Consider the following 16,273-nt stretch of genomic DNA (forward strand, 5'->3'; position numbering starts at 1 on the left):
GGGGGGGGTGCAAGTGAGTCATCCTCGATCCCATAAGACAGCTTGGAGAAAGTGGTCTTACACAGTGGGAAATACATTAGCAACTCATCCTCATTTGTGCTGAATACACAGTAAAGCCTATCAGCAAATCTCAATGCTCATGTTATGTCACAGGACTGACCACATCTGAAAGTGGAGAAGAGATTAATAACTCATGTTGCACTAGACAGCCAGTACAACACACTCAACGGCAGAGCCTTGCTTAGAACTGTGTCAGAATTCGAGACTACAAGCTGTGCTCACTCCCTTCAGCACAACAACATGAAATCATTAGGACATAAAATAAAGATTACATCTTAAACACAAGATTCTGCAGATACTGGAAATCCAGAGTAATACACACAAAATGCTGGAGCAACTCAGCAGGTCAAGTAGCATCTACGGAAAGGAATAGAGTCAAAGTTTCAGACCAAGACCGTTCGTGAATCCTGACGAAGGGTCACTGCCCGAAATGTTGACTCTTTATTCCTCTCCATAGATAATGCTTAACCTGCTGAGTTCCTCTAGTACTTGGTGTTATTTAGAACTTACAACTGATCAATGTGTATGTAATTCATGTTACAGTCTGATTGGCATTCATTCCTTACAAATACAACCAGAGAGAAAACAGAAAATAATACAAGTACATCACTGTCCAACAGAACGTCTGAAGGAAAGACGTTCACCAAACTTCTTGATAGGAAAACTATCCCAGATCTAATTTGTTCTGCCTTTCTCAATACTTAGGGAATTCATTTTCTTTTCTCTTACCTCACAAAACCACATTGTGGGATATACCATGGTGAGCTGTGGCATCCAATATTATGAAACTATATTACCACATTGATTGTTAGAACATAGAAACCTACAGCACAATACAGACCCTTTGGCCACAATGTTGTGCCGACCATGTAACCTGCTCCAGAACTGCCTTGAATTTCCCTTTCACACTGCTCTGTATTTTACTAAGCATGTACCTACCTAAGGGTCTCTTAGAGGACCACTGCCACCAGCATAGAACATAGAAATCTAGTTTAAAAACTGATACAGTATTTGAGAGCATTCTATTTTCAGTTATAACACACGTACAGACACGAGGCACCACAAAGTACCAATCTTTTTAACCTACTCTGAGGCTCAGTCTAACCCCTCCAATTTTCTATGTCTATTTGCCTATCTCAGAGTTTCTTAAATTCCTCTAACATATCAGCCTCTACACTGCATTCCACACCACCAAGCTGTGCAAAAGGCTTACTTCTGACAATCCCCCACTTTCCTCCAATCATTTTAAACATATGGCCCTGTGTATTAACCATTTCTGTCCTGTGAAAAAGTCTCTGGATATTCACTTAATCCATGTGCCTAGTTCACTCCATCTATCCTCATAAGACTACCAAAAGCCCTAGTTCACTCCATCTATCCTCATAAGACTACCAAATTCATTTGGTGTTTTTGTAGTTACATGTTTTGAACAAAGAGGAACAAGTTGGTTGTATATCACAAATATAAAAGAAAACTGTTAAAGCAATGTTGTGATGAAGTCATAAATAAAGGCATCCGTTAGTCTTGCGAGACCATGGATCTGCGCCTGGAAAGTCTTCACTCTCCAGGGCACAGGCCTGGGCAAGGTTGTATGGAAGACCATACTGCAAGTCTCCTCTCTCCACGACACTGATGTTGTCCAAGGGAAGGGCATTAGGACCCATACAGCTTGGCACCAGTGTTGTTGCAGAGCAATGTGCTCAAGGACACAACACGCTGCCTTGGCTGGGGCTCAAACTCACGACCTTCAGATCACTAGACCAACGCCTTAGCCACTTGGCCACGTGCCCACAATATATTTATTTATTTTGCAGAGACTCAGTTACTCCAGAGATGCTGGTGTCTCTCACAGCCAGTAGCAAGTACATAAATATGACCAGTTTTTGAGAAACAGCAGCTACTTTCTGGGACCTCACACCAATGGCACAAAGATAGATGACATTAAAACTATGTACTCATTGGTAGTACCGAATCACAAAATTATGTTAACAGATTGAGCAAATGGGAATGAGTGGGGAATGGATTTCAAAGCAAACGTGCTTTCATTAGCTTTAATGGCAAGAAAGGATAGTAAAGGCAGATCTCTAACTAAATGATAAAAACCTAAATATGATTCAAGGAACCTTTGTAATCTATGAATCATCACCATTATCATTATCTGCCATGTTTTATGATGTGGGCAATCATGATCTTTGACCATGATGGTTCCTGGCAAATTCTTCTACAGAAGTGATTTGCCATTGCCTTCTTCTGGCCAGTATCTTTAAAATACAGGTGACCCCAGCCATTATCAAAACCCTTCACAGATTACGTGCCTGGAGTCGGTGATCACATTGATCACCAGCTGCTCATATGACTATCCACCACCAGCTCCCACGTCTTCACATGACCCAAATCCGCCGGGGGGGGGGGGGGATTGTGGACTAAGCACCTGTAATGCTTTGCCCAAGGGTGGCCTGCAAGCTAACGGAGGGAAGGAGCGTCTCACATCCCCTTTGGTAGAGACGTACAATTGCAAGAAAAAGTTTGTGTACCCTTTGCAATTACCTGGTTTTCTGCCTCACCTGTGAGTCTGTTGAAGTCTTTTTTTTTATTTATTCATTTACGGGACGTGGGTGTCACTAGCTGAGCCAGCATTTATTGCCCACCCTTAGTTGCCCTTGAGAAGGTGGTGATGAGCTGCCTTCTTGAACTGCTTCAGTCCCTGAGGTGCAGGTACACCCACAGTGCTGGTAGATGGGGAATTCCATGATTTTGACCCAGCCACAATGAAGGAACGGTGATATGTTTCCAAGTCAGGATGGTGAAAGACTTGGTGGGGGATTTCTAAGTGGTGGTGTTCCCAGTTATCTGTTGTTCTTGATGTTCTAGATGGTAGTGGTTGTGGGAAAGTGCTGCCTTATGAACTTTGGTGTATTGTTGCAGTGCATCTTGTAGAAAGTACACTCTGCTACAACTGCTCGCCAACGGTAGAGGGTTTGGATGCTTGTGGAAGGGGTACCAATCAAGTGGGCTGAGTATTCCATTACACTCCTGATCTGAGCCTCGTAGATGACGGACAGGCTTTGGGGAGTCTGGAAGTGAGTTACACGCTGCAGGATTCCTAGCCTTTGACCTGCTCTGGTAATCACAGTGTTTATATGGCTAGACCAGTTCAGTTCCTGTCAATGGTAACCCCCAGGTTGTTGATAGTAGGGGATTCAGTGATGGTGATGCCACTGAATGTCAAGGGACGATGGCTAGAGCCTCTCTTGTTGGAGATGGTCATTGCCTGGCACTTTCATGGCTCGAATGTTACTTGCCACTTGTCAGCCAAGCCTGGATATTGTTCAGGTCCTGCTGCATTTGGGTATGAACTGCTTCACTATCTGAGGAGTCACAAATGGTGCAGAGCATCGTGCAGTCATCTGCAAAAATCCCCACTTCTGACCTTATGACAGAAGGAAGGTCATTAATGAATCAGCTGAAGATGGTTAGTCCTTGGACACTTCCTGAGGAACTCCCGCAGTGATGTCCTGAGGATGAGATGATTGACCTCCAACCACCACAACCATCTTCCTCTGTGTCAGGTATGATTCCAACCAGCAGAGGGTTTTCCTCCTAATTCCCGTTGACTCTATTTTAGCTAGGGCACCTGATGCCATATTTGGTCAAGTGCTGCCTTGATGTCAAGGATTAACACTCTCACCTCACCTCTGGTATTTAGCTCTTTGGTCCATGTTTGGACCAAGGAGGTGATGAAGTCAGGAGCTGAGTGGCCTCGATGGAACCCAAACTGGGCATCTGTAAGCAGGTTATTGCCGAGTAGGTGCTGTATGATAGCACTGTTGATGACCCCTCCATTACTTTGCTGATGATTGAGAGTAGGCTGATAGAGCGGTAATTGGCTGGATTGGACTGTCCTGTTCTTGTGTACAGGACATACCTGGGCAATTTTCCACTTTGCTGGGCAGATGCTGGTATTGTAGCTGTACTGGAACAGCTTGGCTAGTGGCACAGAACGTTCTGGAGCACAAGTCTTCAGGACTATTGCTGGGATTTTGTCTGGGCACATAGCCTTCGCAGTATACAGTGCTTTCTGCTGTTTCTTGATATCACATGGAAGTGAATCAGATTGGCTGCATACTGACATCTGGGATGCTGGGGATTTCTGGGAGAGGTCAAGCTGGATCATCTACTCAGCATTTCTGACTGAAGTTTGTCTCAGTCTTATCTTTTGCACAGTGTGCTAGGCACCTCTCTTATTGAGGATGGGGATATTTGTGGAGTCTCGGAGTCTCCTCCAGAGAGTTATTTGATTGTTCACCACCATTCACAGCTGGATGTGGCAGGACGACAGAGCTTAGACCTGATTGTTGGTTGTGGGACCACTTTGCTCTGTCTATTAATTGCTGCTTGCAGTGTTTGACATGCAAGTAGTCCTGTATTTGGCTTCATCAGGGTAACACTTCATATTGAGGTATGCCTGGCATTGTTCTCGGCATGCCCTCCTGCACTCTTCATTGAACCAGGGTTGATCCCCTGGCCTGGTGGTAATATTAGAGAGGGGGATATGCCGGGCCATGAGGTTACAATTTGAAGTTGAGTACAACTCTGCTCCTGCTGATGGCCCACAGTGCCTCATAGACACCCAGTCTTGGGCTGCTGGATCTGTTTGAAGTCTACCCCACTTAGCACGGTGGTGGTGCCACAGAACGCACTCGTGTCCAGTGCTCCTCGTGTGGCCTCCTGTATATTAGTGAGACGTGACATAGATTGGGAGACCACTTCGCCGACCACCTACACTCCGTCTGCCAGAAAAAGCCGGATCTCCTGGTGGCCACCCATGTTAATTCCATTTCTCATTCTGATGAGACTATCTATGGCCTCCTCTACTGTTGTGACAAGGCCACACTCAGGTTAGAGAAGCACTTATGTTTCGTCTAGGTAGCCTCCAACCAGATGGCATCAACATCGATTTCTCAAACTTCCAGCAATGCCCTCTCGCTAACCCTCTCTATTCCCCATCCCCTTTCCCCTCTCTCACCTTTTCTCCTTACCTGCCCATCCCCTCCCTCTGGTGCTCCTTCCCTCTTTTCTTTTTTCCATGGCCTTCTGTCGCCACCTATTAGATTCCCCCTTCTCCAGCCCTGTATCTCTTTCACTCTCTTTCGGAGTGTATGGGCTGTCAGGGAGGGGTAGCACCTCTTGTGGGGGAACATGTTGCGTCCTTTTCAGGGCAGTTTGTCCACCTTTGGTCCCCACCTGGAACTCAGCTCTCACCTATGGCTCCCCGTAGCTGTTTGCATGCGACAGTGGCCACACCCCGGGCAACGGCTTCGACAAGCCGGCTAAACCAGGTGAAGGTAGCCGATGGGTCTCAAACCCTCGGTGAGATAGGGAGTTGTCTATCCCAGCATGTGAAGACAGACTCCGGCGGATTGAGCGGACGAGACCAATGGAAGGTCCAACGGTCAAGAAGGCGGTCTTTGCAAGTGTTGTGGAACGTGTAGAGCAGGACAAGACACAGAAGGTGTCCCAGTCATAGACTGCGCCTAGTCCCATCTCCAGCCGTCTTGACTCTTGTCTTGACACTGGATCCAGATGGGAATTGGGAAGAGAGAGTGAGGTTGATGCTGCACAACTCTCTCTCACTTAAATCCAAATCAAGTGCTGGTCTCGACACCGTCAGCCGGCTGGTGGCGCAGTGACATCAGCACCGGACTCCGGAGTGAAGGTTCCTGAGTTCGAATCCAGTCGGGCCGCTCCCGGGCACGCCTTCCATCCATGCCGGGTTGAGTGTCGAGCAAGCAACTCGATCTCGTTAAAAAGTACTAATGGTGTCGAGGTCTTCATCGATGATGATGGACAAACCTTATCTCTTTCACCAACCAACTCTCCAGCTCTTTATTTCACACCCCCTCCCAGTTTCGCTTATCACCTTGCATTTCTTCCTCCCCTCCCACACCCTCTAACTCTGACTCATCTTTATTCTCCAGTCCTGTTGAAGGGTGTCGGCCCAAAACGCTGACTGTACTTTTTTCCATAGAATCTGCCTGGCCTGCTGAGTTCCTCCAGCATTTTGTGCAGATTTCCAGCATCTGCAGATTTCTCTCATTTGTGACTAGTTTAGGCAGATTGTGTTTGTCTACTATTCTGACCTAGATGAAGATCAGACCACATTTTAAGTAATTAATGCCAAAAACCAGGTAATTACAAAGGGTTCACAAACTTTTTCTTGCAATCTTACCTCCAACCCCACCACCCAACTCTATCAACAGGTACAGAAAATTATCAACATGACGAACAGAACCTTGGCCCTTTTTTCTGGAAGATCTAACTCAGGTTTATCAAATTATTAAAACATAAATAGAACTGATTCAATTGTATTGGACCAAGGAATGCAAGGACGGCTTGAACTAACCAGTTCTTTGCTATTCAAAAGGAAATGGAAATTAGAACCTCACTTTCAACAACTTTGGTTTCAAAGTCACAGTTAATTTATATAGTGATACATAATGTCACTGCATACTAACCTGAGGGTCATTTTCTTGCCAGCATTTTCAAGAAAAATGAAATACAATAGAATTTATGGAAAACTAAACAAAGACTGATCAACAACCAGTGTGCAAAAGACAAACTGTGCAGATAAAAATAATACTGAAAATGTGAGTTGTAGAGTCTTTGAAAGTGAGTCTGTTGTTTGTGGAATCAGTTCAGAGCTGAGCTGAGTGAAGTTACTCACGCCAGTTCAGGAGCCTGATGGTTGTAGGGTAATAACTGTTCCTGAACTTGGTTTCATAAGACTATAAGATATAGGAGCAGAATTAGGCCATTTGGCCCATTGAGTCTGCTCCACCATTTCAACAAGGTTGATCCAATTTTCCTCTCAACCCCAAACTCCTGCCCTCTCCCCGTATTCTCTGCATTAACTATACATAAAGACTTAACAACAATAAGTACTCCATTTTGAGTACTGTTGGGGGAGGGCAATGACCTACCCAGGGAAAGCAACAGCGGCCGTGCCTCTGGCACCGATTCAGGCCCTGTGGCTCAGAAGGGTAGGGAACGGAGGAGAATGGCAGCAGTAATAGGGGACTCTAGTTAGAGGGACAGATAGGCGATTCTGTGGACGCAAAAAAGAAACAGACAGTAGTTTGCCTCCCAGGTGCCAGGGTCTGTGATGTTTCTGAACGTGCCCACAACATCCTGAAAAGGGAAGGTAAGCAGCCAAAAGTCGTAGTACATATTGGTACCAATGACATAGGTAGAAATAGGGAGAAGGTCCTGAAAAAGGAATACATGGAGTGAGGAAGAAACTAGGGCCTCAAGGGTAGCAATCTCAGGATTGCTGCCTGTGCCACGCGACAGTAATGATAGTAGAATGAGGTGGCAAATAAATGTGTGGTTGAAGAATTGGAGCAAGGGGCAGCGATTCAGATTTCTGAATAATTGGGATCTCTTCTGGGGCAGGTATGACCTGTACGAAAGGGACAGGTTGTACTTAAATCCAAGGGGGGACCAATATTCTTGCGGGCAGGTTTACTAGAGCTGTTGAGAGTGGTTTAAACTAATATTGCAGGGGAGTAGTGCCGAGGATGAGCTAGCAGGTTTACAAGTAGAAAATGGATGTAATATGAATGTAAGGAAGGACAAGCCAATGATTGGGTACATACGCAGATGGTGCAAAGAGTTACATCATACCACAAAGGCAAAATTCAAAAGGGTGAAGAATGCAGGACTGTATGCGTAGCATTCGGAATAAGGTGGATGAACTCATAGCGCAATTAGGGATTGGTCAATATGATGTTGTGGGCATCACTGGGTCGTGGCAGAAAGAAGGCCATAGTTGCAAGCTTAACATCAAAGGATATACTTTGTATTGAAAGGACAGGCAGTGGTGTGGCTCTGTTTGTAAGAGATGTAACTACATCTTTAGAAAGAAGTGAGATAGGGTCAGAGAATGTTCAATCTTTGTGAGTGGAGTTAAGGAACTGCAAGGGTAAGAAACACCATTATCTGAATCATATATAGGCCTCCAAATCTGTTAAGAGTTCTTCAAGGAAACAAGAAGTAGGGTAGAAAAAGGAGAGACAGTGAATGTCATTTATTGGGATTTTCAGAAGGCACCACACACGAGGGTGCTTAACGAGATGAAATCCTATGGTGTTACAGGAAAAAAAACTGGCATGGATAGAGGAATGGCTGACAACCAGGAGGCAGCGAGTGGAAGTAAAGGGGGCCTTTTCTGGTTGGCTGCCAGTGACTAGTGGTGTTACCTTAGGGGCCAGTATTAGGACTGCGACTTTTCACATTGTTTGTCAATGATTTGTATAATGGAATTGATGGCTTTGTGGCAAAGTTTGCAGATGATATGAAGATAGGTGGAGGGGTAGGTACAGCTAAGGAAGCAGTGTGATTGCAGCAGGGTTTAGATAAATTGGAAGAAAGGACCAAAAACTGGTAGATGGAATATAGTGTTGGGAAATGTATGATAATGTATTTTGGTAAAAGTATCAACAGTGCGGGTTATTTTCTAAATGGGGTGAAGGTTCAAACATCAGAGGTGCAGAGGGACTTAGGAGTCCTCATTCAAGACACCCATAAGGTTAATTTACAGGTCAAGTCTGTGGTAAAGGTGGCAAAAACAATGTTGGAATTTATTTATTTCAAGGGGAAAAGGATACAAAAGCAAAGAGATAATGCTGAGGCTTTATTAGACACTTGTCGGGCCTCACTTGGAGTATTCTCAGCAGTTTTAGGCCCCATATCTCAGAAAGGATATATCGTCATTGGAGAGAGTCCAGAGGAGGCTCATAAGGATGATTCCAGGAATGAAGGGGTTAACATATGAGGAGCGATTGGCAGCTTTGGGCCTGTACTCACTGGAATTTAGAAGAATGTGGGGGAGATCTCGTTGAAACCCACTGAATGTTGGAAGGACTAGATAGGGTGGATGTGGAGAGTATGTTTCCTATGGTGGGAGTATCCAGAACTAGAGGGCACAGCCTCAAAATTGAGGGGGTGACCTTTTAGAACAGAGGCAAGGAGGAATTTCTTTTAGCCAGAGAGCAGTCAATCTGTGGAATGCTCTATCACAGACTGTGGTGGACACTGTATTCCATCTGCCACTTCTTTGCCCATTCTCTTAATCTGTCCAAGTCCTTCTGTAGCCTCTCTACTTCCTCAAAACTACCTGCCCCTCAACCCATCTTCATATCGTCTGCAAACTTTGCCACAATGGCATCCAGTCAATCATCCAAATCACTGACATATAATGGAAAAAGAATCTGTCCCAACACAGACCCCTGTGGAACACCACTAGTTACCGGCAGCCAACCAGAAAGGCTCCCTTTATTCCCACAGTTTGGCGCCTGCCAATCGGCCAATGCTTTATCCATACTAGAATACCATGGCCTGTAACACCATGGGTTCATAGCTTGTTAAGCAGTCTCACGTGTCACACCTTGTCAAAGGCCTTCTGAAAATCCAAGTACACAACATCAACTACTTCTCCTTTGTCTATCCTGCCTGTTATTTCTTCAAACAATTCCAACAGATTTATCAGGCAAGATTTTCCCTTGAGGAAACCATGCTGACTACGGCCTATTTTATCATGTGCCTCTAAGAAACCTGAGACCTCATCCTTAGTAACAGACTCCAACACCTTCCCAACCATCAAGGCTAGTCCAACTGCCCTATAGTTTCCTTTCCTCTGCCTCTCTCTCTTCTTGAAGAGAGGAGTGAGAGTTGCAATTTTCAATTTTCTGGGACCATTCCAGAATCAAGTGATTCTTGAAAGATCAAGATCAATGCCTCCACAATCTCTTCAGCCACCTCTTTCAGAACCCTGGGTTGTACACCAACTGGTCCAGTGACTTATCTACCTTCAGACCTTTCAGTTTCCCAAGAACGTTCTCTCCGGAAATAGTAACTTCACACACTTCATGACCTCTGCCACCATACTATCAGTGTCTTCCACAGTGAAGACTGATGCAGTTCATCTGCCATTTCCTTGTCCCCCATTACTACCTCTCCAACATCATTTTCCAGCGGTCCGATATCCACTCTCACCTCTCTTTTACACTTTATGTATCTGAAGAAACTTTTGGTATCCTCTTTATCATCACTGGGTAGCTTACTTATGTATTCAATCTTTACCTTTTTAATTACTTTTTTTAAAAAAAATGTTTCCTCCTGTTGGCTTTTAAAAGCTTCCCAATCCTGTAACTTCCCACTAATTTTTGTTCCTTTATATGCCCTCTCTTTGGCTTTTATGCTGGGTTTGACCTCTCATGTTAGCCACGATTGTGCCATATTGCCTTTAGAATACTTCTTCCTCTTTGGGATGTATATATCCTGTGCCTTCTGAATTGCTTCCAGAAATTCCAGCCTTTGCTGCTTGACACCATCCCTGTCAGTATTCTTTTCCAATCAATTCTGGCCAACTCCTCTCTCACGTCTCTGTAATTCCCTTTACTTCACAATAATACTGATATATCTGACTTTAGCTTCTCTTCCTCATATTATGATCACTTTCCATTTAGTGTTCTTTTACCTTAAGCTCTCTAATCAATTCTGGTTCATTGCATGACACCCAATCCAGAATAGCCGATCCTCTAGTGGGCTCAACCTCAAGCCTCTCTAAAAAGCCATTTCATAGGATTCTTGAAATTCTCCTTCTTGGAATCTCGCACCAACCTGATTTTCCCAATCTATCTGCATATTTAAATCCCCCATGACTATATAACATTGGTCTTTTGGCATGTATTTTGTATCTCCCATTGTAATTTGTAGACCACATCATTACTACTGTTTAGGGATCTGTATAGAACTCCCATCAGGCTCCTCCCGACTGTCCTTTTGATACAATGTGTATCCTTGCACATTAAACTCCCAGCTATAATCTTCCTTCAGTCATGATTTAGTGATGCCTACAACATCATACATGCCAATCTGCAACTGTGCTACAAATTCATCTACCTTATTCCATATACTACATGCATTCATTTACAACACCTTCAGTCCTGAAATCACCTTGATTTTGTCCTCCTTTCACATTGTAACTCATCCCATTGACTGCAATTTTGCCCTATCAACAGCCTCCCCTCACCACACATTGCCTCCGTTTATAAACCACCTATCTCATCTTCAGCACTATCATCCGCCTTTCTGATGGTACATCTTGCATTGAAATACAGGCAGCTCAGGACACTAGTTGCACCTTGCTCAACCTTTTGATTCCTGCCCTTGTCTGAGGTCTTACCAACATCTACCTTCACAACCTCTCCACTAACTGTTCTGGCACTCTGGTTCCCATCCCCCTGCAACTCTAGTTTAAAATCCACAGTGCAGCATTAACAAACCTTCCTGCTAGGATACTAGTCCCCCTCCAGTTCAGGTGCAAACAGTCCCTTCTGTATAGGTCCCACCTTCCCTGGAAGAGAACCCAATGATCCAAAAATCTTATGCCCTCCCTCGTACACCAACTCCTTGTGGTGGTGGTAGTCACATATTAAACTGTATAATCCTAGTTCTGGCCTCACTACCATGCGGCACGGATAGCAATGAGATCACAACCCTGGAGGTCCTGCCCTTTAAACTAACTCCCTGAACATACTGTGCAGAACCCTGTCACTCACCCTACCTGGGTCATTGGTACCTACCCGGACCACAACCTCTGGGTTTTTACCCTCCCACTAAGAATGCTGAGGACTCAATCTGAGATGTCCAGGGCCCTGGCCCCTGGCACCTGGCGGGCTACATATCATCCGGGAATCTCTCCCACAGAACCCCCTATCCATTCCCTCAACTAATGAATCCACTATCACTACAGCATGCCTCTTCTCCCCCCCTCCCACCCCCACTTCCCTTCTGAGTCACACTCAGTGCCCGAGATCTGACAACTGTGACTTTCCTCCGTTAGGTCAACCCCCCCAACAGTATCCAAAGTAGTAAATCTGTTGCTGAGGGGGATGGCCACAGGGGTACACTGCACTGGCTCCTTAACCCCTTTCCCTATCCTGCCAGTCACCCAGTTTACTGTGTCCTGCACCTTGGGTGTAGCTACCTCTCTATCACCACTTCAGCCTCCTGAATGATTTGGAGTTCATCCAGTTCCAGCTCCAACTCCTTAATGCAGATTGTCAGAAGTTGCAGCTGGATGCACTTCTCGCAGTTCTATTCGTCAGGGACACCGGACGTCTCCCTGCCTTCCCATATCCTGCAAGAGGAGTATTCCATTATCGTATATTTCTCTCAATTTATATCTCTGGTATCTCAGACTTATGCTAATCTGCTTTGAAATTTGGTTTGGGTAACAACAACTGGGCTTCAAACTGTCTGAGTATCCACATATATTATTTTCTACTATGCTATGGAAGATTAGGTTGCACATTACAAACAGCAGCAAATGAATCAATTGTTACACATGCTATCAGACAAATCAAGAGGGAATAAAATAACTGCTCTATGATACAGTAATAAACGCTGGTGTGATAATTTGTGAAATGGGTCAACTGTTTTTGTGGAAGCAAAAAAGTCAAAATTGCTTCTTCCTTTTGCTGTCAGTTTTGACTGAACTTGAAAAACAAATACCTGAACATAGCACTTGATTTGTCTTGTTAATATATGCAAATACTTCAGAAAAGTACTGAATAAAATAAATAGGGAAGAATCCAAAACAAAGCATTAAGAGTTAGTAGGTCACAGCATGAAACATGGTTTCCTGAAACTCAAAAGAGATAGGTCAGTTGGGTGGGTGCCACAATCTGGCAAAACCTGCTTGAGAAAACACTGTCAAAGCAGCAGACAAAAATGAAATCATACTGTCTTCACCCATAATTGTCATGCCACATTAGTACAATTCCAACTGCCAACTTAGACAGCATCGGCAAATACATGACACACAACTCAGTGTCAACAATATAACAAAGATGGTACACGTGAAACATGATGATGTGTTGCAGTCAACTTACAAACCTTCCACATAAACTTCTGAACTACTCTACAATCTGCAGCCTGTAATTTCCTTTTAGGTAATGCACTTGAGAACTGCCTTAAAGAACCATGAGATCCATAATCTGCTGAGGGCTGGATCAGTGGCATTCAAGTCTGGTGACAAAGTAGGTCATGATATGATCTCTGGAAACCATCTCAAGTCCAAAGTGGCAATTCCGGACTAAACTTGAATCACTGAAGGATGCTTGACAGTTGTGGCAGGGCTTGAGTGCTATCACCCCCTACAAAGTGAAATAAAGTGACATAAGTGACAACAAAGCTTTGTTTCCAGGTGAGCTCAATGCCTTTTATGCTCCTTTTCACCATCAAAATATGGAGGCACCTTCACAAACTCTCAGAGCTCCTGATGACCCTGTGATTTCAGTGTCTGAGGCCAACTTGAGAGCACCCTTCAGTAGAGTGACCGAAGTGCTGGAGTGCTCTCCGACATCTTTAATCTCTTGCTTCAGCAGTCTGAGGTACCCACCTGCTTCAAGTAGGCTTCAAACAATACTGGTGCCTACAAAGAGCATGGTAACCTGACGCAATGACTATCATCCAGTAGCACTTATATGCGTTGTGATGAAGTGCTTTGAGAGGTTGGTGATGAAACATATTAACTCCTGCCTGAGAGGCAATCTGGATCCTCTCCAATTTGCCTACCAGCACAACAGGTCCACAGCAGATGCCTCCATCAGGATTTTCTTCAATTATTACAGCTCAACATTCAATATTATCATCCCTCAAAACTAATCAATAAGCTTTAAGTTCTTGGCCTCAATACCTCCTTGTGCAACTGGCTCTTCGATTTCCTCACTTGCAAACCTCAGTTAGTTCTGATTGGCAACAATATCTCCTCCACAATCACCATCAGTGCAGGTGTACCACAAGGTCGTGTGCTTAGACCCCTGTTCTACTCATTATACTTATGACTGTGAGGCTAAGCACAGCTGCAATGCCAATACTGAAATGTCGTTGGCCAAATCAAAGGTGATGACGAATCAGCATATACAAGGGAGATTGAAAATCTGGCTGAGTAGTGCCACAGCAACAACCTCTTACACAATGTCAGCAAGACCAAGGAGCTGATTATGACTCCAGGAGGAGGAAACCGGAGGTCCATGAGCCAGTCCTCATCGGGGGATCAGAGGTGAGAGAGTCAGCAACTGTAAATTCCTCGGTGTTATCGTTTCAGAGGACCTGTCCTGGGTGCCGTTATGAAGAAAGCACTGCAGTGTCTCTACTTTCTTACAAGTTTGCAAAGATTCAGCATGTCATGTAAAACCTTGGCAAGCTTTTAGAAGTGTATGGTGGAAAATACATTGACTGGTTGCATCATGGCCTGGTATGGAAATACCAGTGCTCTTGAATGGAAAAGCCCACAAAAAGTAGTGGATACAGCCCAGATCATCAAGGGTAAAGCCCTCCAAACCACTGAACACATCAACACGGAGCCCTGTCGCAGGAAAGCAGCATCCATTATCAAGCTCCCTACCATGACCATGCTCTCTTCTCAATGCGGCCATCAGGAAGGTGGTACGGAAGCCTCAGGACTCACACCACTAGGCTGAGCAACAGTTAGCCACTAGGCTCTTGATACTGAGGAGATAACTTCACTCATCACTGAACTGTTCCCACAACCTATGGACTTACTTTCAATCTCTTCATCTCATGTTCTCGATATTTATTATTTATTTATTATTATTTTTTTCTTTTTGTAATTGCTGTCTGTTATCTTTTGCATACTGGTTGTTTGTCCATCCTGTTGCGTGGGGGCTTTTATTGATTCTATTGTTTTTTGTATTTAATATGAATGCCACAAGAATATGAAACTTAGGGTTGTATATACAGTGCCTTGAAAATATGTTCAGCCCCCAACAGTTCGGTCACATAAATGAGTATTACAATCAAGAATTCTGATCAATTTAACTGAGGGTTTTTAATTTGCGAATAACATGCTCCTTTCACAGTAGAACCCAAAATTGGAAAATTATAAAGCATGTAAAACTAAAAACTCAGAAGTCAACAGTTCAAAAGTATTCATCCCCCTTTGTTCAGTACTTAGTTGAACCACTTCTTGCAGCAGTACAGCCAGTAGTTTTTTTGGATGTCTCTACTAGCTTTGCACAACATGATGGAGCAAGATTTGCCCATTCTTCCTTGCAAAATTCCTCAAGCCCGACGAAGGGTCTCAGCCCCAAACGTCGACTGTGCTTCTTCCTATGGATGCTGTCTGGCCTGCTGCGTTCCACCAGCATTTTGTGTGTTGCTTGAATTTCCAGCATCTGCAGATTTCCTCATGTTTGTGTCCTCAAGCTGTGCCAGATTAGTTGGGGAGCCGTGGTGGACAGCAATCTTAAGGTTTTTACCAGAGATGTTCATCAAGTAAAGGCCAGGACCCTGACTGGGCCACTCAAGGACATCAATTTTCTTCATTTGAAGTCACTCCATGGTGGCTCTAACAGTGTACTTTGGGTCATTGTCCTGCCTTCCCAGTTTAAGGTTTCTCTCAGTGGCTAGCAGGCTTTTATCAAGGATCTCTCTATACTTAGAAGCATTCGTCTTCCCATTAATCCTGACCAGATTTCCAGTCCCTGCTGCTGAAAAGCACTCCCAATGCATGATGCTACCTCCACTCTGCTTTACAATAGGGATGATGTTACCTGGCTGATACGTAGTATTAGATTTACGCCACACATACTGCTGGGTGTTGAGACCAAAAGAAGTTTTCCACTTTATTTTCATCTGACATCTTTACAGTATCTACTAAGTGATGCTTTGCAAAGTCTTTATGGGCACGGATATGTTTTTTTTAAATCCAGGACTTCTTCCTGGCCACTTACCCTTTTTTTGCAAGACCTGAGAAATTGTGGAGTCATGAACGTCATCTCCAGTTGCAACCACCGACTTCTGCAGTTCAAGCAGAGTGACTGTGTGCGTCACAGTAGCTTCTTTTACAAGCACAATTCTTCTCCAGTGACTACATTTAGAGGGGCGGTCTGACCTAGGCAGTGCAGCTATGGTTCATATGTTTTTCCCACTTCTTCATGATAGACTGCACTAAGTTCTGAGGTATGTTTGGTGTCTTTGAGATGGCTTTGCACCCTTCCCCAGATTTGTGCTTCTCTATTATCATTTCCACAACTTACTAGAATGCTCTTTTGTCTTCATTTGGTTTGGTCTGTTGAAAATCTACTATACTGTTGGACCTTACAGAGAGGAGGGTTATTTATTC

The 16,273-nt window shown here is 44.3% G+C and overlaps 1 protein-coding gene across 15 annotated transcripts in view; it reads right to left on the minus strand.

Annotated features, from left to right (window-relative positions):
* The window catches only part of nr2c1 (nuclear receptor subfamily 2, group C, member 1), a 126,375-nt gene that overhangs the window by 3,085 nt on the left and 107,017 nt on the right, over positions 1-16,273 (minus strand). The gene's annotated exons all lie outside the window — the stretch shown is intronic.

The sequence above is a fragment of the Mobula birostris genome, chromosome 23 (genome assembly GCF_030028105.1).
Source record: "Mobula birostris isolate sMobBir1 chromosome 23, sMobBir1.hap1, whole genome shotgun sequence".
NCBI lineage: Eukaryota > Metazoa > Chordata > Chondrichthyes > Myliobatiformes > Myliobatidae > Mobula > Mobula birostris.